At 39.8% G+C, this 27,791-nt stretch overlaps 1 long non-coding RNA gene across 3 annotated transcripts; it reads right to left on the bottom strand.

Annotated features, from left to right (window-relative positions):
• Positions 1-496: 496 nt before the first annotated feature.
• On the bottom strand, positions 497-4,305 carry LOC104103898 (uncharacterized). 3 transcript variants are annotated; one of them, XR_688004.4, is made up of 5 exons: positions 4,108-4,305; positions 3,041-3,113; positions 2,649-2,937; positions 1,739-1,828; positions 497-742 (listed from the first exon to the last, which is right to left on the bottom strand). It is a non-coding gene; the product is annotated as an uncharacterized lncRNA (long non-coding RNA). The 3 variants fall into 3 exon arrangements; XR_688005.4 differs by having other exon boundaries at positions 2,657-2,937; positions 4,108-4,304; XR_688003.4 differs by lacking the exon at positions 2,649-2,937 and having other exon boundaries at positions 4,108-4,294.
• Between the last annotated feature and the right edge of the window lie 23,486 nt (positions 4,306-27,791).

Below are 27,791 nucleotides of genomic sequence, written 5' to 3'. Positions count from 1 at the left end.
TCTGGGATTTTTGGCAAGTAGCAAGAAAGTATGAAATTTGCAACAAAATTTTTTGTTGCCATATATTGAATATTGTTGCAAAAATTACTTTTGGCAACAATAGGAAAGTTGTTGCATGTCGTTGCAATAAATGCTGATGGGAAAAGTTGTTGCAACAACAAAAGATGTTGCAAAAAGATGTCTTAACGCAACAAAAAATGTTGTTGCCATAAATTATTTTTTGGTCACACATTTGTGGCTTATGAAAATATTTAGCAACAACAATTATTGTTGCGATAAATTATTATTTTTTCTTAACAATATTACTTGTGGCAAAAAAATAGCAGGATGGTAGTTAATAATTAGTTATAAAGGCTTTTAGCAATAAGTAATGTTGTGGATATAAAATCACTTTTTGCCAACAATATTACATTTTTTGTTGTACAGCTAACAATAATAAATATGTAGTTGCTACATAAACAATTCACATTTTCTATCTTTTAAAACATCACAAATGTATATATAAATTAATATATGATATATATTTGCAAAAGTCAATACAACTGAAGCACTAAGTATTTATTTACATACTTTCAAAACTAACTACCACTAAAACATAATGTGTTTACTTACAAAAAAGAACAAGAACATCTCTAGAGTCATAATTTCTAATCTAATAACAATCCCAAAAGCAAATTTTCTTCCAGTAACTTGTACATCGATGAACCATATTGCCAGCTATGTTGGTTTACTCATGCTCATCCTACAAAAGAAGATAAATTATAGTTATATCTTTTATAAATAAAAACTATAAAGTACACATATCAAAAGAGAGAATTTAGGCACCAATAAATGATATAAGAAGATTTTTATAATATATACATATTATAGTTGCATATGAATTTTATATTCTGCTACTAGTAAGTAGTAATCAGAACCCAAGTTTATGACAGTTATCATAATTAATTGATCTTTTGACTCTAAAGGAACTAGTAACTTGAATTTTAAGATAAAAGAAGACTTTTGAGATCCCTAAAGCTCCTTTTGGTCAAGAGAGTTTCATATACAACAATTTTTTATGGTATTGGTGCTGCGGAACACTCTGTAATAATAGCAGTAAACAAGAACTCATCAAATAAGATAGTCGGGTTGCGTCCCGTTAGTATCCATAGATGCTCCTTGACTTCATGGCCATGGGTGGGAGTGGAATTGCTATCTACTTCAGACAGATATTCAGTTTAGATCTAGTATTATACTTCGTCATTAGTTAAGCTTGTCCGCATGTTTTGACTACCCACAAGCTAGTAGCCTAGTTAACAGTCGTGGTATTAGACCTTCGTGATGTACGCTACTTTCCTAGAATCAGAAAACTGACAGGTTTCATCGTGAGACCAGAATATAGAAGAAGAGAGCTAACTATGTACTATAGATTTTGCATATCGCCACAAAATCACATTAGACCTGGCTTCTTTATTTTCTTTTACCTTTTTTCTCCAAAGTATAAGATACTCTCTGTATATAATTTTAGTCTAGAATCTTTTAAAAGCCCAAGATCAAACAACTCTTCTTTTTGAGCTCATATGACAGAGAACAAAAAAATTGCAACATAACACTATAAAGCCTAAGAGCAAGCGCATCACCTTTCAAAGGTCCAAGATCATGCAACTTTTCTTTTTGAATTGAGAAGAATGCAAACATGACAGTGAACAATATCAACAAAGGAATTTACTTTTACAAGAGTTAGGCAAAGTTTTCTTACCGTGATGTCATCCATAAGTCTTGAACAACTTGCGTCATCTGAACCACTTAAACTAGAAATAATGTTGAGAATTGCAGCAGAAACTCCATTCTGTTAAACATAATAAAACTACATAACTTAATTTGTCGTACAAATCAATGGAAAGGAATTATATACGAACAAGGAAGAAACAGAGATAGTGCGACAAGAGTAATTTATGGATTCGACTACTTTAATATCTTCTGTTCCATAATCAAAGTGTTTTCTTTTCTCTGTCTCTTTGTTTAATTCTGTTTAATCAGAGGGTATAGAATCATTCGCTGTAACAGCATCACGACACAAGACAATGGAACTGTCAGCCCAGACGGGATCTATTTTACAATTCTATACCACATTTGAGAGAAGCAATGACCCTATAGTACCAAGGACAAAAATATCAACTCACATGTCAATTGTATCAGCACTGCATAACAACTGCTGCCAGCAGTTATTAAGATAGATCGAATTCCTAGAGTTTTCAAGAGATAAACAAGTATAATATGGAAATAGGTCATGATGCCCATAAATATCACATTGTTAACACTTCACAGTAACCACTATCGCAACCACATGAAAGAAAACTAACAAAATAACACGTAAACCATCTTACAGCTTACTTGCATGTTTACTAAATTACTACTCCTACTACTTTAATTTCTAGTGAAGAAATATAAACTTGAGAGAGAGAAGTCCACTTAGCTTTTTGGATTTAAACTAACTTTTTCAAATTCATATTCTTAGAAAATATGATCCATCAAAAAGAGAGTTTTTATCTCTAATGAATTCTATATCTGTGTGTGACGAGACTAACACATAAAGTGATGCTACCACTTTTACTCTTGTGTAGTTTGAACGAAATATTCTTAGGATCAAAAGCAAGTAATTGAAATACCCCATTACTTAGTATATGTGATGTTAGTGCCATCATGCTCTCTTTCAATAGTTTTTGGTCACGCATCATGGCTTCTCGATTTTTCCGCTCCCCCTCAAGCTGAATTTTTACATCCTTTAGCTGGCATTCTACACTATCTCGTTTACGACGCTCTTCTTCTACCTCTTTTTGTTGTGCTTGCAGTTTCTCTTATATTCCATTCATGGATCTCCTACTTGTTGACTTAAATCTCGATCCTTGACCACGGCAATAACTTGACGTTTCTCCAATAACTTTCACAAATGCAGCACTAACAACTGGGTCCAAATCAGTATCCTCTCCAGTATTGGATACATAACATATACAAGCTAGAGATTTTATAGGGCAGAATTTTAACAAATGAATTAACTTACCTGGTGGTGGGTTTGAGATTACATCAACAATTCCATCATTATTAGAAACATGCACATCCATCATCATGATAGGCTGCAACACATATTAAAAGGAATTATATTATTGGACTAGTCGAACGTACACGTGAAATACTTAGAAACATAAGGCTTTGAGTTGAACTGGAAAGCCAAATAATTAGAACAGATAAGCTATGGATATTAGTGGACGATATTAGACAAATAAAAGTTTCACTTTGAGCTCTGTATATTAGGCAGACAGAATTTCTACTTTGAGACTCTTGTTTAATGTGGGAATCACAGAAGTATTAATGTCAAGACAGAGTATGTGCTCTTCTTTAAAAAAATCGCATAGGAGCGCCAACTTGATTCGATTCAACTATGGTTGGATAATTGTTTTCTTTCACACTTTCTCATATATAAACAGAGTGCAAGGGAATGAAATACTAATTTTCTAAGATTTTTCAAATAATGTAAATACTTAGTAAAACAGTGCATTTTTTCCAAAGTTGAAAGCATCTACAATTGCAAATCACTCGTACTACGACCAGTTACTAGTAATATTCCACGCTTCTGATGATTAATCCAAAATTTACTTTACGTTGGATTCAATGAATAGCAAAACACATGAATAAAATATTCAAGAACCAAAAATTGGACAGGGGACATAAAGAAAACTTTTCATGAACCAAACATATCCAACACCAGAAATAACAGCAAGTAATTGATAAACTTCTCACAAAATCGGTATTAACACTTGAAGTGTAAAACTATTGACCTTCAATATAATCTCGTATCGTAAAATCCTTCGAGAAAATATTATTTCACATTCATATTATGCTAGAAGTAACAATAGAAAAGATCCATTAACAAAAAGAACAAGAAATTGGACAACAATAAAAGAAAAACTTTATGCAAAGTTTCTTTCTGAAGCATAAGGAATTAGAAGAGAAGAAATTATAAATCGTATTCTGGAAAATCAGAATTTAAGATACCCATAACCAACAAAGTACTTCAACGATAAAAGGCAATAGAAAACGATATTCCAGCAATTTGAATAGAGTTCTTACCGGTTCTTCTCCGATTAGCAGTAATACGATGCAGCGAAGAGGATGAAGCAGAGAAGGAGCTCGTTCAAGAATTGCTGATAAGAAAAACCCTAGCCAGATCGGTGGTTACGAGAGAGTGCGCTAAAAATTCGAGAAAAGTTATTAAAAAGCAAAAGGTTTGCCGCGTTTGATTTTGGCGGAAAACTAAAAAAAATTAGGCCACCACCCACCCACCTTATTGGTTAAATAATATGTATTGCCAACAAAAAGAATTTATTGTTGTCAATTCTATTTATATTTTTAATTTATTATGTTAAAAGTTCTATTTTTTGCAACAATTAAACTTAGTTGTTGCCATTTATTAAAATTTGGCAACAATACCACAGTTGTTGCTAGAACATTTTTAAAATTTAAAGTTTATTATCTAAATCATAGAATATGGCAACAACATTAACATGTTTGCCAACAATAAAATTTTGTTGCCAAAAAAGTCTATTCTATAGCAACAAATTTATAGAATTGTTCCCATTTATTCATTTCTGTCAACAATATTTCATTTGTAGCTAAAACATTGTGCAAATATCATACTTTCTTGTAGTTAAGTAAGACTGTGACTTGTGTGACTAAAGTCACTTTTGGCCCTTTGTCCAAAGAGTTTGTTTCTGTGTCTGAGGCTTAAATGACTCGTTGGAGGTAACAGCCAGGACATATATAGCTGCACGCAAATACACAAAAGGCCTGAAAAATAGAGCAGTTTTAGAGTAATAGGGTCATCATTCCTTGCCTCCCATCCCCCTGGTAGTCTTTACGTTTCTTGAGTCCAGAACCAAAATGATGGCTTTTTGGACTCAAAGTATCAAAATTGGTGAAAAACAACTAATAACCTTTTTATATATAGCGTATAAAATATAGGCGTCATATTTTAACGGCACGTTTGTCCGTTAAGGTATAGCGCATGTATTTTATGCGCTATACCTGATTTTCGAAAGGCGGTCAAAGTTTTAGTATATCGCATATATTAGACGCGTTATACTTGAATCTGAAAAGACAGATAGGTATAGCGCATATGCGCATATAATATATGCGCTATACCTATTTAAAAAAATCCAGCCTCCTTCTTCACGACAAAATACAAAAAACGCCCCCCTCCTCCCCCCCCCCCCCAAATTCTTCCAACTCCATTGGAACCCATTCCTCCCCCAAAATCTTGTCCCGTGATTATTTTAACGATCTAACACTCGATCCAAGGCGTTGTCGTATAATGAAACTCTTGTATTGGCTTATTCGGTGGTCAAAACTTCATTCTTTCTCAATTAAAAAAACTCGAAAAAGAGGTATTCCAAATCACTGTTGTAGTATAACTCATGTATATAATTGAGTAAGTAGTCGTTGTATTGTATGCTTTTTATGATTATTTTTTATTTTTATTTTTATTTTTATCCGGATTAGTTTATTTACGTGCAAAAATTTATGAAAAGTGTATATTGTTCATTTGTTGAATAATTAGTGTTATATGTGACTTTAGTGTTCTATATATAATAATATGTGACTTTAGCATTGTTTAGTGCCCTTTAGTATTATATAGTGCCTTTTAGTATTATGTAGTGCCCTTTAGTATAGTAAAACTGATGCTAAATTTTAATTTATGTTAGTTAATGTTGTTTATGGCCATTTAGAGTAGTGTGATATTACTGCTCTTTAGAATTCTTTAGTGTAGAACAAAAACTACATGTCCTCATTAACTAACCCGATTAGAGTATTCAATTATGGATCAAATTTTAATCAATTATTAAGTGTATAGTAAATATATTATTAGATAACAATCAAAAATTAGATATGAATCATAAAATAATTAGTTGACAGTACAAAAGAGACGTTATCGTATTTTTTGTGTAAAATATAAAAGTTAACAAACAAATCGTTACGAAGGAAATAAATACTTAATAGTAAAGTTTTAAAAATAATATCAAATAGTTAAACAAATTAAGTATTTAGTATTGTTTTAATCAGGAATATGTAATGATCCGGCCGGCCATTTTGAGTATTTTAGCCTCGTTCCCCTATTTATTGCCTTCTCTATATTATATTGTGGTTATGTGACTTGTCGGGGTGGTTGATTTTGGTTACGGGTGAGTTTCGGAGTGAAATGAGATATTTAATCCCTAAGTTGGAGGTTTAAGTTGAAAAAATTGATCGGACTTTGACTTTTGTGTAGACGACTCCGGAATAGAGTTTTGACAGTTCCGGTAGCTTCGTATGGTGATTTTGGAATTAACAGCGTGTTCAGCTATTGATTTGGAGGTCTGTATGTCGTTTTGGTTTGAATTGGAAAAAGTTAGAAGGTTGAAAAGTTTGACCGAGAGTTGACTTTAATGATATCTGGGTCGCATTCTGATTCTGAAAGTTGGACTAGGTTCGTTGTGTAATGTATGACTTGTGTGCAAAATTTGAGGTCAATCGGAATTGGTTTGATATGAATCGACGTTAGTTTTGGAAGTCGGATGTTCATGATTTCAATAGGCTTGAATTGGGTTGCGATTCGTAGAATCGGTGTTGTTTGATGTGATTTTTGGCCTCGAGTATGTATGTTATGTATTTTGGAACTTGTTGGTACATTCGCACGGGGTCCGGAGAGCCCCGGGTGTGAATCGGATTGAAATCGGATCATTTTTGGACTTAATGGAATATTGAAGTTGCTGAGGTTCTAGTGCAATCGCAGCTGCGCACTTTGGGCCGCAAGTGTTGCACCGCAGAAGCGGCCTGTGAGCCGCATAAGCGAAGGTTGGCCTGGCCAGCTGGGACCGCAGGTGCGTTCAGTTATCCGCATAAGCGGACGCGCAGAAGTGGCTGGCCTCCGTAGAAGCGCAAGCGGGATCCGCAGGTGCGAGATTTCAGGGGCCTAAGTGAGGGCCTCACATGCGATGTAAATTCCGCAGGTGCAGAGCCGCAGATGCGGCTGAGGGCTCCGCAGATGCGAAATCACCGGGCAGAAAAGGGTGAGTTCGAGGGTTTAATTTCATTCTTCATCTTTTGACCTTGAGAGCTCGGTTTGTGGCGAATTTTAGAGTGATTTTAAAGAAAATCATCGGGGTAAGTGATTCTAACTCAGAATTGGCTATTATACATGAACCCATCATTGTTTTTATTATTTAATTAGTGTTTTGAGTTGAAAATTTTGGGAAATATTTGTGAAACTTCATAGACTGTATTTTGGGGATTTGAAGGTCGATTTGACATCAGAATCGAGTAATATTGGTATGGTTAGACACGTTATCGAATGGGTATTCGAATTTTGTAAGTTTGGTTGAGTTTCGAGTCGTGGGCTCGGGGTTGACTTTTGAGTTGACTTTTTGATTTTCTTTGAAGATTGCATCTTTATTATTCGGAATAGTTTCCTATGGTTTGTATTTATGGTATAGAGTTATTTTAGCTAGATTCGATCCGTTTGGAGTTGGATAATTGCGAAAAGGCTTATTAGTTGATTGAGTTAGCGTGTTTTGAGGTAAGTGTCTTGCCTAACTTTTTGTGGGAGAATTACCCCTTAGGAATGGTATTATTTTGTGTTAATTATAGTACGTGAAGGCCGTGTACGCAAAGTGACTAATGGGTACACGGGTTAAATATGGTAATTGACCAGTTAGAGTTGTAAATTATTAAAATATTATTCTTGTTGAGATATTCACTTTCGGTTGTTATTGTTGAGTCTCTTATACATATTGTGGTTGAGCCATGGTCTATTTATTATGAAAACATTATTGTTGTTCACTTCTTTTGGCAAGTTTGATTTTGGGCATTTGAGGTGTGATTTGTGATATATTATGATATTGATGTGAATGCGGTGGTATAAAGATTGGGGTTGATGCGCATGCGGTGAGATAAGGTGGTCTTGATATGCATGTTGCTAGTAGGGGAACTATTTGAAGCCACGCGGTATGATAAGGTAGGCTAAAACGCGGGTAGCTATTTCGGAAAAATGATTTTCAAAACTAAATGTAAGGCTCCCACGGTGATATAAGAAAATATTGTGATATGATTTGTGAAATGAGACTACAATGCAGTACCTCGGTAGTAATTCTTGTTGATACCTTTCATTTACATCACTTTTTTTTGCTTGCATCATTTCCTTGGCATTTCTTATTATGTGTTTTCTTTCGTGATGTATTAATTGCCTTAATTTCTTCGTAGCTATTCTTTTCATATTTCTTCATAGTATCATTTCCATTGTTTCCATTATTATACGGTACTATTCCTGTTCAGTTTCTTTATTTATTTCAGTAGGTGTCTTGACCTGACCCCGTTACTACTCTATTGAGGTTACGCTTGATACTTATTGGGTATTGCTGTGGTGTACTGATACTATGCTTCTGCACATTTTTGTGTGCAGATCTAGGTACTTCATACCAATCTGGGCATTAGGGAGTCGAGCTTGGATTGGAGACTTCAAGGTAAACATGCCGGTGTTCACAGGCCTTTGAGTCACCCTCTATCTAGTTTCTATTTCATTCTCCTTTTTATAGATACTGTTTTATAGGGATGTTCAATATACTTGTGTAGAGCTTGTGACTCGGTATCACCAGATTTTAGGCATTATGTTCAGTTGGATTGCGGAGTCCTTTTTATAATAGCTATTGGTTTAAATTGGATATTTTATTATTGTTTACGTTAAATTATTTATGTATGTTAGGCTTACCTAGTTTTTGAGACTAGGTGCCATCACGACATTTTACGGAGGGAGATTGAGGTCATGACAAGTTAGTATCAGAGCCCTAGGTTCATAGGTGTTACGAGTCATAAGCAGGTTTAGTAGAGTCTCGCTGATCGGTACGGAGACGTCTGTACTTATCTTCGAGAGGCTATAAAACTGTTAGGAAACTTCAATTCTTTGATTCCTTATCGTGCGAATTTGCTGACTTCGAAATTCTGAATCTTTGTCTTTCTATTCTCTCATAGATGGTGAGGACAAACATCGCTGGATCCGACGATCAGACACCCGCGCCCCCTGCTAGAGCCGCGAGGGGTTGGGGCAGAGACCGAGGAGGGGCACATAGTACAGCTAGAGCACATGGTACAGCCAGAGCCACCAGTAGCTCTAGTTGGGGGGGTAGGCATCTGAGGCACATGTTGCTACCCTTGCACTTCAAGAGACCCTCTCCCAGTTCTTGAGCATGTTTGGTACTCTAACTCGGGCGGGATTGATTCCACTTGAACCATCCACATTTCAGGGTGGGGGAGGAGCACAGACTCCCGCAGCCCATACCCTAGAGCAGCGGGTCCTTGTTGACCAGGTCCCAGAGATTATACTGGTACAACTGGTTGTCCCAGTTCAGCCCGAGGTTAGGGTAACAACATCTGAGGAGAAGCAACTCAGACTGGAGAGGTGCAAGAAGTACTACCCTCCTACTTTCAGTGGCCTCGCTACAGAGGATACACAGGATTTTCTTGAGAAGTGTCACCATATTCTCCATACCATGGTATTGTGGAGGTGAGCGGGGTCGCTTTCACTACTTTCTAGCTGTCGGGACCAGCGTATCAGTGGTGGTTGGCTTACGAGGAGGGTAGCCTAGTCGAGGCAACTTCACTCACATGGGCTCAGTTTTCAGGGATGTTCTTGAGAGAGTTTGTTCCCCAGAGCCTTCGGGATGCATGGCTTGCGGAGTTTGAGCAGATGCGCTAGGGTGCTATGACTGTATCAGAATATTTTGTCAGATTTAGTGAGTTATCCAGACATGCACCCGCCTTAGTTATCACACTCAGGGAGTGAGGATAGGACAGGGAGGCCAAATGGGGCTTGGAGAGGGAGGACATGGAGGCCAAGTGGCCTCAAGATTCTGGCAGATATAGTGGTGTCCGGGCCCCAGTTGCAACCCATCATAGTAGAGGCTATGTGAGTCGTCTAGTTCATTCAGCACTTCCAGCTTCTAGTGGTACTCCGTCTAGTCCCAGGCCTCACATTGCCTATTATGCACCGCCATTGTCTAGTGTACCACCTGCATGGGGTGCTTTTAACGGTTAGTCCAGCCAACCAGGCTCGAGCAAATTTCAGAAAGCACGTCCTCCGAGATCTTATTTTGAGTGTGGTGACACTCGTCATATGGTGAGGGATTGCCCAGACTCAGGAGGGGTGCACCTCCACCGACCACTCAGGCTCCACGTATTCCACATGGTCCCCAGACTTCTCAGGCCGTGGTTACTGCTCCAGTTGCCTATCTACCTGCATATCCAGCTAGGGGTGGAGGTCAGGCAGGTAGGGGTCGCCCTAGAGGGGGAGGCCAGGCCAGAGTTTATGCTTTTTCGGGTAGGACGGAGGCAGTTGTATCAGACGCGGTTATCACAGGTATTGTTCCGATTTGTCATAGAGATACATCAGTCTTATTTGATCTAGGCTCCACTTATTCATATGTATCATCTTACGTTTCTCCATATTTGGGTATATCCGTGATTCTTTGAATTCTCCTATTTATGTGTCCATGCCTATGGCAGATTCTATTGTTGTTGACCGTGTGTATCGGTCGTGTTTAAATGTTATTGGTGGTTTAAAGAACTGAGTTGATCTATTGTTGCTCAGTATGGTAGACTTTGATGTTTATTTTGAGCATGAACTGGTTGTCGCCCTATCATGTTATTCTTATTTGTCACGCCAAGACGGTGATGTTGGCTATGCTAGGTTTACCGTGGTTGGAGTGGAGGGATATTATGGATTATGTTCCTAACAGGGTTGTGTCCTTCATTAAGGAACAACAGATGGTTGGAAAGGGGTGTGATGCATATCAAGCCTTTGCGAGAGATGTCAGTATTGACACTCCTACCGTTGAGTCAGTTTGGATAGTGAGAGACTATCTAGATGTATTTTCGGCAGATCTTCCGGGCATGCGCCCAATAGGGATATCAATTTTGGTATTGACTTGTTGCTGGGCACTCAGCTCATTTCTATTCCACCATATTGTATGGCCCTAGTAAAGTTGAAGGAGTTAAAGGAGCAGTTGCAAAAGTTGATTGATAAGAGTTTCATTCGGCCTAGTGTGTCACCTTGGGGTGCTCTGGTTCTGTTTGTGAAGAAAAATGATGGATCTTTGTGCATGTGTATCGACTATCAGCAGTTGAATAAGGTTACAGTGAAGAATAGATATCCATTGCCATGCATTGATGACTTATTTGATCAGCTACAGGGTGCCAGAGTGTTCTCAAAGATTGATTTGCGATCGGGGTATCATCACCTGAAGATTCAGAATTCGGACATTTCGAAGACTTCTTTCAAGACTTGGTATGGTCACTTCGAGTTCCTTGTGATGTCATTTGGGCTGACCAATGCCACAAAATCGTTAATGCACTTGATGAACAGTGTATTCCATACCTATCTAGATTAATGCTCATTGTGTTTATTGACGACATCTTGGTGTACTCCCAGAGGTGGGAGGATCATGAGCAGTATTTGGGGATCATGCTCCAGACCTTGAGAGAAAAGAAGTTGTATGCAAAACTTTCTAAGTGTGAATTCTAGCTTGATTCAGTGGCGTTTTTGGGTCATGTGGTTTCGAGTGAGGAGATCAAGGTAGATCCGAAGAAGATTGAAGCAGTACAGAGTTGGCCCAGACTATCGTCAGCTACTGAGATCCGGAGTTTTCTTGGTTTGGCGGGGTATTACCGTCGTTTTGTAGAAGGTTTCTTATCTATTGCTGCACCTATGACCAGATTGACCCAGAAGGGTGCCCCGTTCAGATGGACCGAGGAGTGTGAGAAAAGCTTTCAAAAGCTCAAGACTGTCTTGACTACAACCCAGTGTTGGTGTTGCCTGTAGGTTCGGGGTCTTACACTGTGTATTGTGATGTGTCACGTGTCGGCCTTGGCGCGGTGTTGATGCAAGACGGTAGGGTGATTGCCTACGTTTCTAGACAACTGAAGGTTCATGAGAAGAATTGTCCTATCCACGACCTGGAATTAGCAGTTATTATTCATGCCTTGAAATTTTGGCGGCACTATTTGTACATGCCCCTTGTGAGGTGTATACCGACCACTGGAGCCTACAACATCTGTTCAAACAGAAGGATCTTAACTTGCGGTAGCGGAGGTGGTTAGAGTTGCTTAAGGACTATGATATCACTCTTCTATATCATTCCGGGAAGGCCAATGTGGTGACCGATGCCTTGAGTCGAAAGTGGAGAGCTTGGGCAATTTAGCATATCTACGGGCAGCGAGAGGCCATTAGCATTAGATGTTCAGGCATTGTCCAACTAGTTTGTTAGATTGGATGTTTCAGAGCCGAGTCGAGTTTTGACTTGCGTGGTTTCTCGGTCTTCTCTATATGATCATATCAGAGAGCGTCACTATGACGACCCTCATTTCCTTGTCCTTAAGGGCACGGTATAGCACGACGATACCAAGGAGGTGTATATCGGAGATGACAGTGTGTTGCGGATCCAGGGCCAATTATATGTGCCCAATGTATATGGGTTACATGAGTTGATTCTTTAGGAGGCCCACAGTTCGTTGTACTCCAGTCATTCGGGTGCCGCTAAGATGTATCAGGATTTGTGGCAGCACCATAGGTAGAGGAAAATGAAGAAAGACATAGTGGAGTATGTACATAGGTGCCTAAATTGTTAGCAGGTGAAGTATGAGCACCAGAGGCCAGGTGGTTTGCTTCAGACGCTAGAGATTCCTGAGTGGAAATGGGAGCAAGTTACCATGGATTTCGTTATTAGGCTCCCACAGACTCAGAAGAAGTTTGACGCATTATGGGTAGTTGTGGATAGGTTGACAAAGTCGGCTCGTTTCATTCCGGTGGTGACTACTAATTCTTCAGAGCAGTGGCTCAGGTCTATATCCACGAGATTGTATGACTTTATGGCATTTCGGTATCCATCATCTTTGACCGGGGAACGCAGTTTACATCGCGTTTCTAGAGTGTAGTACAATGTGAGTTAGGCACTCGGGTTGGGTTAAGTACAACATTCCACCCCCAGATGGACGGACAGTCCGAGCGCATCATTCACATATTGGAGGATATGCTTCGTGTCTGTGTTATGGAGTTCGGGGGTTCTTGGGATCAGTTATTGCTGCTTGCGGAGTTTGCCTACAACAACAGCTACCGATCTAGTATTCGGATGGATCCTTATGAGGACATACATGGGAGACGATGTCGTTCCCTAGTTGGTTGGTTTGAGCCGGGAGAGGCTAAGTTATTAGGCACTAATCTGGTTCAAGATGCCTTGGAGAAGGTCAAGTTTATCCTGGATCGGCTTCGTACAACCCAATCTAGACAGAAGAGTTATACAGATAGAAAGGTTCGTGATATTGCATTCATGGTTGGAGAGCGGGTCTTGCTCCGGGTTTTACCAATGAAGGGTGTTATGAGGTTCGGGAAGAAGGTCAAGTTGAGCCCTAGGTATATCAGACCTTTTGAGATTCTTGAGAGGATTGATGAGGTGGCCTACAAGCTTGCATTGCCACCTAGTCTAGCTACATTTCATTCGGTATTCCATATTTCTATGCTCCGAAAGTATCACGGTGATCCGTCCTTTGTGTTAGATTTCAGCTCAGTCCAATTGGATAAGGATTTGTCTTATGTTGAGGAGCTGGTGGCCATTTTGGACAGACAGGCCCGAAAGTTGAGATCAAAGAGAATTTCTTCAGTAAAGGTTTAGTGGAGGGGTCAACCAGTCGAGGAGGTGACTTGGGAGACCGAGCATGACATGCGTAGCCGTTATCCTCGTCTTTTCATCACTTCAGGTATGTCTCTATACTCGTTTGAGGACGAACGTTTGTTTTAAGAGGAGAATGATGTAATGACCTGGCCGGTTGTTTTGATTATTTTAGCCTTGTTCCCCTATTTATTGCCTCCTCTATATTATATTATGGTTATGTGACTTGCCGGGGTAGTTGATTTTGGTTTCTGGTGTGTTTCGGAGTGAAATGGGACGCTTAGTCCCTAAGTTAGAAGCTTAAGTTGAAAGAGTTGATCGGAGTTTGAATTTTGTATAGATGACTCCGAAATGGAGTTTTGTCGGTCCCGATAGCTTCGTATGGCTATTTTGGACTTAGGAGCATTTTCAGATATTGTTTTGGAGGTCTGTAGGTCGTTTTGGCTTGAATTGGCGAAAGTTAGAATATTGAAGATTTAGAAGGTTGAGAAGTTTTATCAGGAGTAGACTTTATTAATATCAGGGTTGTATTTTGATTTCAGAAGTTGGAATAGGTTCATTGTGTCATTTTTTAATTGTGTGAAAAATTTGAGGTCAATCAGAGTTGGTTTGGTATGAATCGACGTTAGTTTTGGAAATCGGATGTTCATGGTTTCAATAGGTTTGAATTGGGCTGCAATTCGTAGAATCGATGTTGTTTGATGTCACTTTAGCCTCAAGTAGGTCTGTTATGTATTTTGGAACTTGTTGGTATATTTGGACGAGTTCCCGGGGGCCCCGGGTATGAATCCGATTGAAATCAAATCATTATTGGACTTAATGGAATGCTGAAGTTGTTGAGGTTCCGGTGCAATCGCAGGTGCGGCACTGCAGAAGCGGCCTGTGAGCTGCAGAAGCAAAGGTTGGCCTGGCCGGCTGGGACCGCAGGTGCAGTCAGTTATCCGCAGAAGCGGACGCACAGAAGCGACTGGCCTCCGCAAAAGCGCAAGCGCAGATGCGCTTAGGGGGTCCGCGTGTGCGAGATTTCAGGAGTCTAAGTGAGGGTCGCACCTGCAATGAAAATTCCGCAGGTGTGGAGCCACATATGCGGCTGAGGGCTTGCAGATGTGGCTGAGGGCTTGCAGATGCGAGATCACCGCGCAGAAAAGGGTGAGTTCGAGGGTTTAATTTCATTCTTCATCTTTTGACCTAGAGAGCTTAGTTTGTGGCGATGTATCAAGGAATTTTAAAGATAATCATCGGGGTAAGTGATTCTAACTCGAATTTGGTTATTATACATGAACCCATCGTTATTTTTATCATTTAATTAGTGTTTCGAGTTGGAAAGTTTGGGAAAATTTTGTGAAACTTCATAGACTATAGTTTAGGGATTTGAAGGTCGATTTGAGATCGGAATCGAGTAATTTTTTTATGGTTAGACTCGTTATCGAATGGGTGTTCGAATTTTATAAGTTTGGTCGGGTTCCGAGATGCGGGCCTGGGGTTGACAGTTTTAGTTGACTTTTTGATTTTCTTTAAAGATTGCATCTTTATTATTCAGAATAGTTTCCTATGGTTTATATTTATGGTATAAAGTTGTTTTGGCTAGATTTGAGCCGTTCAGAGTTAGATAATCGCGGAAAAGGCTTACTAGTGGATTCACTTAGCGTGTTTTGAGGTAATTGTCTTGCCTAACTTTGCGTGGGAGAATTAATATTTAGGATTGGTGTTGTTTTGTGTTAATTATGGTACATGAATGCCGTGTACGCAACGTGACGAGTGGGTACACGGGATAAATATTGTAATTGACCGGTTAGAGTTATGTAAATTCTTTTTCATGCCTTTAATTGAATTGTCATAACATGTTATCTTCATTATCGGTAATCTATTCTTACGTGATTTACTTGACATTGTAAATACTTTTATTATCTCTTACTTGTTAGTCGCCCTTACATGCTTAGTTGAAGTTATTGTTCTCTGATTTCCTTGTTAATTATTTAACTATTGAGTTACCTTACTTGAAGTTGTTATTTCTTGTAATATCTTATTGTTGAATTATGGTATTGACGTTATAAAGGTCGTGATTCACATTGAGGCAAGGTTGTAAATTATTGAAATACCATTCTATTGAGATATTCACTTTCGATCGTTACTGTTGAGTCTCTTGTATATATTGTGGTTGAGCCATGGGCTATTTATTGTGGAAATATCATTATTATTGACTTATTTTGGCAAGTTGTGGTTTTGGAAACTTGAGGTGCGATTTGTGATATGTTGTAGTATTGATACGCATGCGGTGGTATAATGATTGGGTTTGATACGCATGTGGTGAGATAAGATGGTCTTGATACGCATGTTGCTAGTAGGGGAACTACTTGAAGCCACGCAGTGTGATAAGGTGGGCTAAAACGCATGTTGCTATTTCTTGAAAATAATTTTCAAAACTAAATGCAAGGCTCCCGCGGTGATATAAGGAAAGATTGTGATATGATTTGTAAAATGAGACTACGAGGCGGTACCTCGGTAGTGATTCTTGTTGATACCTTTTATTTACATCACTTGTGTTTTGCTTGCATAGTTTCCTTGGCATTTCTTATTATGTGTTTTCTTCCGTGATGTCTTAATTGCCTCAATTTCAGTGTAACTATTCTTGTCATATTTCTTCATATTATCATTTCCATTATTTTCATTATTATATTGTACTATACCTGTTCAATTTCTTTGTTTATTCCAGTAGGTATCTTGATCTGACCTCGTCACTACTCTATTGCGGTTAGGCTTGATACTTATTGGGTACCGTTGTGGTGTACTCATACTACACTTCCGTACATCTTTTTGTCGAGATCCAGGTACTTCTTACCAACCTAGGCATCAGTGAGTCGAGCTTGGATCGGAGACATCAAGATATATATGTCGGCGTTCGCAGGCCTCGGAGTCACCCTCTATCTAGTTTCTATTTCATTCTCCTTTTTATAGATACTGTTGTATAGGGATATTCAGTATACTCGTGTAGAGCTTGTGACTCGATATCACCAGAATTTGGGTGTTATTTTCAGTTGGATTGCGGAGTTCTTTTTATGATAGCTATTGGTTTAAATTGGAAGTTTTATTACTGTTTCCGTTAAATTCTTCATGTATTTTAGGCTTACCTAGTCTTAGATACTAGGTGCCATCATGACATCCTACGGACTTAGATTGGGGTTGTCACAGAATAAGATTGTTAAAAAATTGACAGTACGTAAAAATAATTTTGCCGTTTTTGTTTGTTTAACAGTATTAAATTAAGATATAAATCGTTATGAACGCAAAAAACTATAATAGTATTTTTATATGAATAATTATTAAAACTATCGAGATTTTCTTATAACCCAAAATATCTATAAAATAATTGATAGTTCAAACAAAACCCTGCCGAATTTCAGTCGAAAAATCTAAGAAACTAACATATTTGTATCTAAGAAACTAACATTTTCGTCGAAAAATCTAAGAAACTAACATATTTGCCAATGTATTTCCCCACCATACACATATTTATTTTCAACTTTCTCACACGCAGAATCCACTTACAACCTTGAAACCAACTACGACAAATAGCCTTATATACTTGCGTAGATGACTCATGAACCTCGATCTCGCGACAATGTTTTATGCTGTAAATTCGCACCGCTCTGCTAAGGCGCGCTTTATCAGCAAAAAGCATATTTTTTGACAGCTCTGTTGATCTAGATTCATCCCACATTATTGTACGGATGTCATCAAGATCCCTTGTGAGGGTATCCACATCCGGCATACTGGGCAACTGATCAAGGTAGGGAATCTCCCTTGAATGAAAGAGCACATGAGACTCGTGCACTCTGGGTCTAATGGTAGGTGGAGTCTGCATATATGGCACATGGGACTCATGCACTCAGGTTGCTCATTCTCATTCTCATCAGCAAAGCGCGTTTCCTCATCATCGTCGCCCTTATCAGGGAAGAGTGTATCATCTCCAGACTCATCAGCATTGTTGTCATAATCACTATTATCTTCCTTACTCTGCATCTGCCATATCCTGATTAAATATATCGTCCCAGCTGAGTAAGGACAAGACCATCATGTTGCTCATTTTCACTGCACAACCAATAAAATAATGAGTTTCTCAAAGTCATCCCAATATTATATATTAACTTTATCTCTTAACTTACAATTTATAATCTGTAGATAGCCCATGATGCACATTATCGAGTTGTTGATGACTCGCATATGGACTAGCATGATTCAAACCACCAAAATTGGGCATATTCCAACTGTTGGTTGGTTCATAACTTGTAAGATTCATATATGGCCGGTACCTCCTTTGAAAGATATGAGTGTTAGTACGAATATGATACATAAAAAAAATCATACTACAACAAGGAAGATTGAAATATACCACTCGGCGTGTGAATTATGTAAACTTGGGGAGAAATTATGTCCTCGCTCCTCATTCGCATGTGGAGATAAGTTTAGATCTAGTCAGACTCTTTCAAACGTAACCTGTTCGGATAAAACTGCTCCAAAAATATACTAGATGATTGAGAGTTATCCCTATTTTGTGAATCCTCAATATTGCGGACGTCTTCATAATTGACGTACATTTTCAGTATTTTTATCACAAGAAGTTCCTAGTTTTCATTCAGAGTCCTCAAAAAGTCTTTCAGAGTTTCATCGTCTTCGATATTAAATTTAGCATAACAAGCATCCCCTTGCGGAGTAAGCGAATATGGATATCTTCCGGTTACCTTAATATTAACCGATTATTTACTCACACTCATTCTTTTAAAAATCAAAGATACCAATCTATCGTACTCTAATGTGAGTGGCAACTTAACAATATACTGTGGAGAATAACTATATTGTATTGAGTTATTCTCCACGACAACCTCACCCCCTCCCCCCTAATATAATACAACCCTAATTTTTCGCTCTCCACACATTATGGCAAATGCAGAAAAATTAAATAAACAAATATTTCGAAATGAGTAAGAAACATACAAAGGATGCTAAAGAATGAATTTTTCGGAATGAATTTTTGAAGAAGGAATGCAGCTTCTTAAGTAAGCAAATATTATGTGCGACGGATACAATAATTGGTGGATATAGCGCATTTATTAATTGCGCTATATGTATAGCGCATAAATTACATGCGATATACCCATCAATTATTGTGAGTGAGTCAATTAATAGGTATAGCGCATGAAATACATGCGCTACATATAAAAAGGTCACGAGTTGTTTTTCACCTATTTTGATGCTTTGTGTCCAAAAAGTAATCATTTTGGTTCCGGACTCTAGTTTCTTTGTCCCTTATTTTCTTTTTTCAAATTTAGCCATCCATATTTGAAATTTAGTAATTCAATTAATTCGAATTCATATTCCCTTTGTTCATCAAGAGAGTAAACCGGTTTCTACTAAAAATCCTTTTTCTTTGAGCTCGAAATTAAGGTTACGTTGTTGATTGAGGATAATTTTTGTTGGTAATTTTACTACTGCTTTTTTTTTTTCTTTTTAGTTTATATGATATACTTTCGTTATTAGCTTGTTTAAAAAAAGACATATTTTTGTATTTAGAAATAATTTAAATTTAAACTTTTATTTTGCCTATTTTACCCATAATGATAAGTTTTATATCCATACAAATAATATGGTTCCATAAAAGCTTTACCGTATTATCACGACCCAAAATCTCACCCGTCGTGATGGCGCCTATCTCAATACTAGGTAAGCCGAAAATCTCAATAAACCACAAATTCTCTCAAGATTGAAAATATAATATTTAAATACAATACAAACACTCCCCAAAACCCGGTGTCACTGAGTACATGAGCATCTAATATGAATACAAGTCTAGAAAATATAGTCTATAATAGTCTGAGACCAAATACGGTAAACAAAGAGATAGAGAAGGAGAGACAAGGTCTGCAGAACACGGAAGCTACCTCAAAATCTCCTGAAAATCAACCATGCGAAAGGATCAACACCTGCTATATCCGAAAATACTTGGATCTGCACACGAATTGCAGAGTGTAGTATGAGTACAACCAACTCAGCAAGTAATAATAATAAATAAGGAACTGAATATAGTAACGAGTTACACAGTTTAAGGTTCATTTCGAGTAATTCCAGCAAAGAATAGACATGCTATCAAATCTGACAGATTAATGTCAAATCAATTTTTATACAATTCCTGTTCATGTAATCCGTATATCAACAATCTTTCAGAGATTTCACCACAATGACAGATAACAATTAAGTGCAACAACAAATGAAAATCAAGTACAACCTCTTAGAACAACAATCACTCACTGGGCTCCCAGCCCTCATCACTCTCTCAACGGGTACACACGCTCACTGAGGGTGTACAGACTCCGGAGGGGCTTCTACAGCCCAAGCGCTATAATCTGCACGGACAACTCACGTGCTGCACAGACAACTCATGTGCCATAATATAAATATCTGGATCCGCACGGCCAACTCACATGCTGCATGGCTAACTCACGTGCTATATTATAATATAAGGATATGCACGGTCAACTCACATGCTATAGTATAATATAAGGATCTGCATGACCAACTCACGTGCTGTAGTATAATATAAAGATCTGCACGGCCAACTCACGTGCTGCACAGACAACTCACGTGCTATAGTATCAATATCTCACAATCAGGCCCTCGGCCTCACTCAGTCATAAATCTCTCCAGTTTCTCTGGCTCTCAATAATCATGAAATCAGCCCAAACAATAATGATATGATGTATCAATAATGATAACAGAGACTGAGATAAAATGTGCAAGTAAAAACTGAGACTGAGTAAATATAGCATTTAGTAGGCAATTCAACAAGTACACGACCTCTGTGGGTCCCAACAGTACTATCACATAGCCTAAGCATGATTTCTAACATGATTTACAGTCAAATTTTATCAACACATAGAGAGCATATAGCTAATAACAAATTATTCAACTTTACAGTTTTTCGGGACGGACCAAGTCACAATCCCCTCGGTGCACGTCCACACACCCGTCACCTAGCATGTGTGTCACTTCCAAAATAATCACATGATACCAAAATCCGGGGTTTAATACCCTTAGGACCAGATTTAAAACTGTTACTTACTTCAAGCCGTGAAATTCTTATTCTGCAATATCCATTCCTCGTAAATTGGTCTCCAAACGCCTCGAATCTGGTCATGAATAATTCGTTTCAGTCAATAAAATTCATTGGAATTAATTCCATGAGAAAATAATGATTTTTCATAAAAATTCAAAAATTAGCTCAAAAATCGCCTGTGGGGTCCACGTCTCGGAACCCAACAAAAGTTATGAAATCCGAAAGCTCATTCTACCACGAGTCTAACCATACTAATTTTACCAAAATCCGACATCAACTCTACCTCCAAATCATCAAATCTTATTTCAAATCCCTAAGTTCAAAACTCCCAATTTACAGGTCTAAAACATGTAATCTAGTAGGATTATTCGATAATAATTCAATATTATGGAGTAGAAATTATCACGAGGGACTTACCTCAAATTTTTCCGTGAAAACCTTGCTTAAAATCGCCTAACCCGGGCTTGAAATGCCCAAAAATGGCAAAAGCTTGGAACCTCTCTATTTTTGTACTGGCCGGAGGTTTTCGCACCTATGGCAACTTGGCCGCTTCTCCGGAAAAAGTCTTGCATCTGCGCGCCTATTTGCGCTCCTGCACAAGCCGCTTCTGCGCACATCCCTCCGCATCTGCGCTCATGCAGGTGCGGAATTTTTCTCGCACCTGCGACCACTTCCCCACAGTCCATTTGAGCATCTGCGCTTGCCAGGCTCGCTTCTGCGAGCTCGCACCTGCGATGGAATTTCCGCAGGTGCGATTGCAGCAGAGGGCAGAAACTTCAGTTATTTCTTCTAAGTCTGAATTTGATCCGTTAACCATCCGAAACTCACTCGAGGCCCCCGGGACCTTCAAATCACATCCAATCAACACTAAAACACGAATCACACATAGATTCAAGCCTAATGAACTTTGAAATTTCTAATTTCTATAAATGACTTCGGAACCTATCAAATCACGTCCGATTGACCTTAAATTTTGCACACAAGTTATAAATCCCATAACGGAGGTATTCCAAATTTTTAGAATCGGATTTTGACCCCGATATCAAAAAGTCACCCCCCTCCCGATCAAACTTTCGAAAAATTTAACTTTCGGCATTTCAAGCCTAATTCCACTATGGACCTCCAAATAATATTTCGGACATTCTCCTAAGTCCAAAATCATCATACGGAGCTATTGGAATCATCAAAATTCAAATCCGAGGTCGTTTACACATAGGTCCATGTCTGGTCCATTTTTCTAACTTAAATTTTTAATTATGACACTAAGTGTCTTATTTCATTCTGAATTCCTTCCGGACCCGAACCAACTAACCCGAATAGTCATAAAGCAATTGCAAGACATAATTTGAGCAGTAAATAGGGGAACGGGGGTATAATATTTAAAATGACCGGTCGGATCGTTACATTCTCCCCCTCTTAAACAAACGTTCGTCCTCGAACGAGTTTAGAATAATACATGGAGTCTCAAATAAGTGTGGATATTTGTTTCGCATCTCCTGTTCAGTCTCCTAAGTAGCTTCTTCGACTGGCTGGCCTCTCCACTACACCTTCACTGATGCTCTGTTCTTTGACCTCAGCTTTTGAACCTGCCGGTCTAAAATAGCCACCGGCTCCACATCATAAGTCAAATTACCATCCAGCTGTACTGTATTGAAATCCAGAATGTGAGACGGATCCCCGACATACTTTCGGAGCATGGATACATGAAACACTGGATGAACACCTGATAGACTAGGTAGAAAAGCAAGTTTATAAGCCACCTCCCCAATTTTCAAAAGTATCTTAAAAGGCCCAATATACCGAGGGCTCAACTTGCCCTTTTTCCCGAACCTCAATACACCCTTCATGGGTGAAATATTGATCATAACCTTCTCCCCAACCATGTGAACAACACCACAAACCTTCTTGTCGGCATAACTCTTCTGTCTAGACTGTACCGTGCCAAGCCGTTCCTCAATCACTCTGACCTTCTCTAAAACATCCTGAACCAAGTCAGTACCCAATAGCCTAACCTCACCCGGCTCAAACCAACTCACCGGAGACCGACACCGTCTCCCATATAAAGCTTCATACGGAGCCATCTGAATGCTTGACTGGTAGCTATTATTGTAAGCAAACTCTGCGAGTGGCAGAAATTGATCCCATGAACCCACAAAGTCAATGACACAAGCGCGTAGTATATCCTCCAATATCTGAATAGTGCGCTCGGACTTTCCGTCCATCTGAGGGTGAAATGTTGTACTCAACTGAACCCGTGTGCCCAATTCTCGCTGCATTGCCCTCCAAAACTGTGAGGTAAACTACGTACCCCGATCTGAAATAATGGACACCAGCACACCGTGTAGGCGAACAATCTCGCGAATATAAATCCCAGCTAACTGCTCCGAAGAATAATTAGTACCGACTGGAATAAAATGTGCGGACTTGGTCAACCGATCTACTATCACCTAAACATCATCAAACTTTCTCAAAGTCCGTGGGAGTCCAACTACGAAGTCCATGGTAATACGCTCCCACTTCCACTCCGGAATTTCAAGTCTCTGTAGCAATCCGCCCGGTCTCTGGTGCTCGTACTTTACCTGTTGACAATTTAAACACCGAAATACAAACCCAACTATATCTTTCTTTATCCACCTCCACCAATAGTGCTGTCTCAAATCCTGATACATCTTCGCAATGCCTGGATGAATAGAGTACCGCGAACTGTGAGCTTCCTGGAGAATCAGCTCACACAAACCATCTACATTAGGCACACATAGCCTTCCCTGCATCCGTAATACACCGTCATCTCCAATAGTGACTTCCTTGGCATCAACGTGCTGAACCGTGTCCTTAAGGACAAGCAGATGTGGATCATCATACTGACACTCTCTGATGCGATCATATAAAGAAGACCGAGAAACCACACATGCCAAAACTCGATTCGGCTCGGAAACATCCAATCTAACAAACTGATTAGCCAAGGCCTGAACCTCCAAGGCTAAAGGCCTCTTTTCTATCGGTGAGTATGTTAAGCTGCCCAAACTCTCTACCTTACGACTCAAGGCATCGGTCACCACATTGGCCTTTCCGGGATGATAGAGAATGGTGATATCATAATCCTTAAGCAACTCCAACCACCTTCGCTACCGCAAGTTAAGATCCTTCTGTTTAAACAAATATTGTAGACTCCGATGATCGGTATACACCTCACACTGGACACCCTACAAGTAATGCCACCAAATTTTCAAGGCATGAACAATAGCTGCTAACTCAAGATCGTGGACTAGATAATTCTTCTCATGTACCTTTAACTGTCTGGACGCATAGGCAATCACCCTACCGTCTTGTATAAGTACTGCGCCGAGACCAATACGTGACGCGTCACAATACACAGTATAAGATTCTGAACCTGTAGGCAACACCAATACTGGGGTTGTAGTCAAAGCTGTTTTGAGCTTCTGAAAGCTCTCTTCACATTCATCCGACCACCTGAACGGAGCACCTTTCTGGGTCAATTTAGTCATAGGCGATGCAATAGACGAGAAACCCTCCACGAAACGACGATAATAACCGGTCAAGCTGAGAAAACTCCGAATCTTAGTAACTAAGGATGGTCTTGGCTAATTCTGAACTGCCTCTATTTTTTCGGATCCACCTTAATACCTTCACTGGACACTATATGTCCCAAGAATGCCATCGAACTAAGCCAGAACTCACACTTAGAGAATTTGGCATAAAGTTTCTCCTCTCTCATCCTTTATAATACAATACCCAAGTGGTGTGCATGCTCCTCCTAGCTACGTGAGTACACCAAAATATCATCAATTAATACCACAACAAATAAATCAAGATATGGCCGAAATACACTATTCATCAAATGCATAAATGTTGTTGGGGCATTAGTTAGCCCAAAAGACATCACAAGAAATTTATAGTGGCCATAACGAGTCCTGAATGCCGTCTTTAGAATATCCGAATCCCGAATTTTTAATTGGTGATACCCAAACCTCAAATCAATTTTGGAGAACACCCTTGCTCCCTGAAGCTGGTCAAATAAATCATCAATATGCGACAATGGATATTTATTCTTGATTGTAACTTTGTTCAACTGCCTATAATCAATGCACATCCGCATAGTACCATATTTCTTTTTCACAAACAGAATCGGTGCACCCCAATGTGACATACTAGGCCTAATAAACCCCTTTTCAAGGAGTTCCTGAAGTTGCTCTTTCAATTCTTTTAACTCAGCTATGCCATACGATACAGAAGAATAGAAATGGGCTAAGTGCCCTGCACAAAGTCAATACCGAAATCAATATCCCTGTCGGGTGGCATACCCGACAGGTCTACAGGAAATACATACGAAAAGTCTCGCACGACCGGTACTAAATCAATAATAGGAGCATCTGCATCAACATCTCTCACAAAGGCCAAATATGACAAGCATCCCTTTCTAACCATACGTTGGGCCTTCAAATAAGAAATTACCCTGCTAGGAACAAGATCTAGAGAACCATTCCATTCAACCTTTGTTAATCTCGACATCGTCAACGTCATAATTTTTGCTGATAGTCCAGAGCATGACATAGAGACAACCAATCCATACCCAAGATTACATCGAAATCAACCATACCGAGTAATAAGAGATCAACTCTAGTCTCCAGTTCCCCAATAGTTACCACGCACGACCGATACACACGATCCACAGTAATAATATTACCCATCGGTGTAGATACACAAACAGGTGAAACTAAGGACTCACAGGGCATATCCAGATAATGAGCAAAATATGATGATACATATGAATAAGTGGAACCAAGGTCAAATAATATAGAAGCCTCCCTGTGGCACACTAAAACAATATATGTGATCACTGCGTCTGAGGCAACAACATCTGGCCTGGCAGGAAAAGCATAGAATCGAGCCTGCCCGCCTCCTGATCGGCCTTCCCCTCTTGGGCGACCCCTAGCTGCCTGACCCCCACTACGAGATGGCAGGGCGCGTGGTGTAACTGCTGGTGCTGGTGCCATCGGTCGAGAACTCTGCTGTGAAACCCCACTCAACAGCCTAGGACACTCTCTCTTGAAATGACCAAATTCTCCGCACTCGAAACAACCCTTCCTCTGATGGAATTGCTGCTCCTGATAACCCGAGGGATGACCTGCAGAAGCCTGTGCGGACGAGGCATGATGAGAACTCTGTGTTGGTAGTGCACTGAATGAAGACTGGCCTGAGTGAGCACTGTAAGAACCATGGCTAGCTGATGCACCACGATGAGCTGGATGACCCATCTGAGCGTGTCTGTAAGAACGACCCCTACCATGGTGAAACTGACCCCCTGAAGGAAAACTACTGTAATCACCCGGACCACGAGGCCTCTTAGCCTCTCTCTCCACGTTCCTGGCTACAAACCATTCTTATCTGCCGAGAAATGTCCACTACCTCATCAAAAGTAGCACCAGATACTCTCTCCCTATTCATAAGTAACCGAAGCTGATATGTGAGGCCATCAATGAACCTCCCAATCCTCTCCCTATCAGTGAGAACCAACCAAACTGCATGACGAGCCAACTCAAAAAATCTCATCTCGTACTGCGTCACCGACATATCACCCCGGGAAAGCTACTCAAACTGTCTGCGCAGCTCTTCTCTGCGGGACTGAGGTATGAACTTCTCCAAAAGGACCACGGAGAATTGATGCCAAGTAAGGGGTGCTGCGCCAACAGGCCTACGTCTCTCGTAAGTCTCCCACCATCTCAGTGCAGACCCAGAAAACTGAAGAGTAGTGAATGAGACCCCACTGATCTCCAGAATACCCATTGTCTGAAGCATCCGTTGACACCTATCCAGAAAATCCTGAGCATCATCTGACTCAGTACCGCTAAATGGTGGAGGTCGAAGCCTCTCAAGTCTCCTCTGCTCATCATATGCCATAACAGGAACTGTCGGGGCCTGAGCAGCTGTAACCAGTTGGGCTGGTAGTGCCCCCAATAACTGAAGTCCATGTACTACCTGGTCTGGAGTACGGGCAACGGGGGTATGAGTACCTATCCCAGCCTGAGAAGTGGCAGGTGCGGCCTGAGCCGAAACCACCCGAGCAAGAACAGTGCAGGCTGCCAATATCTGGGCCAAAGTCTCCTGAATGCCTGCAATCTCAATGGGCACAACTGGTGCCTGAGTTGATCCTGTCGGCTCAACTATAATTGGAATCTGCTCCTGAGCTGGAACAACTGGTGGTACTACAGGTGCTATTCCAACTGTGGTACGAGCTACACCTCGACCTCTACCTCGGCCCCAGCCTATACCACGACCCCGACCTCTCGCGGCCGTAACTAGCGGCACTGGTGGCTGACCATCTAATCCGGTAGTACATGTCCTTACCATCTGTGAGAGAATAGAATAGCAGAAATTTAGTTTCCAGAATCAACAAATTCGCACGACAGAATACAAGAAAGTGAAATTTTTCTAAGGGTTCTGCAGCCTCTCGAAGATAAGTACAGACGTCTCCGTACCGACCCGCAAGACTTTACTAAACCTGCTCGTGACTTATGAGACTATGTAACCTAGGCTCTGATACCAACTTGTCACGACCCAAAATCTCACCCGTCGTGATAGCGCCTATCTCAATACTAGGCAAGCCAAAAATCTCAATAAACCACAATTTCTCTCAAGATTGAAAATATAATATTCAAATACAATACAAACACTCCCCAAAATCTGGTGTCACTGAGTACATGAGCATTTAATATGAATACAAGTCTAGAAAATATAGTCTATAATAGTCTGAGACCAAATACGGTAAACAAAGAGATAGAGAAGGAGAGACAAGGTCTGCGGAACATGACAACTACCTCAAAATCTCCTGAAAATCAACCGCGCAAAAGGATCAACACCCGCTATATCCGGGAACACCTGGATCTGCACACGAAGTGCAGGGTGTAGTATGAGTACAACCAACTTAGCAAGTAACAATA

The sequence above is a fragment of the Nicotiana tomentosiformis genome, chromosome 4 (assembly GCF_000390325.3).
Source record: "Nicotiana tomentosiformis chromosome 4, ASM39032v3, whole genome shotgun sequence".
Lineage (NCBI taxonomy): Eukaryota > Viridiplantae > Streptophyta > Magnoliopsida > Solanales > Solanaceae > Nicotiana > Nicotiana tomentosiformis.
The sequence above is the reverse complement of the archived record's forward strand: the minus strand, read 5'-3'. Positions and strand labels throughout refer to the sequence as shown.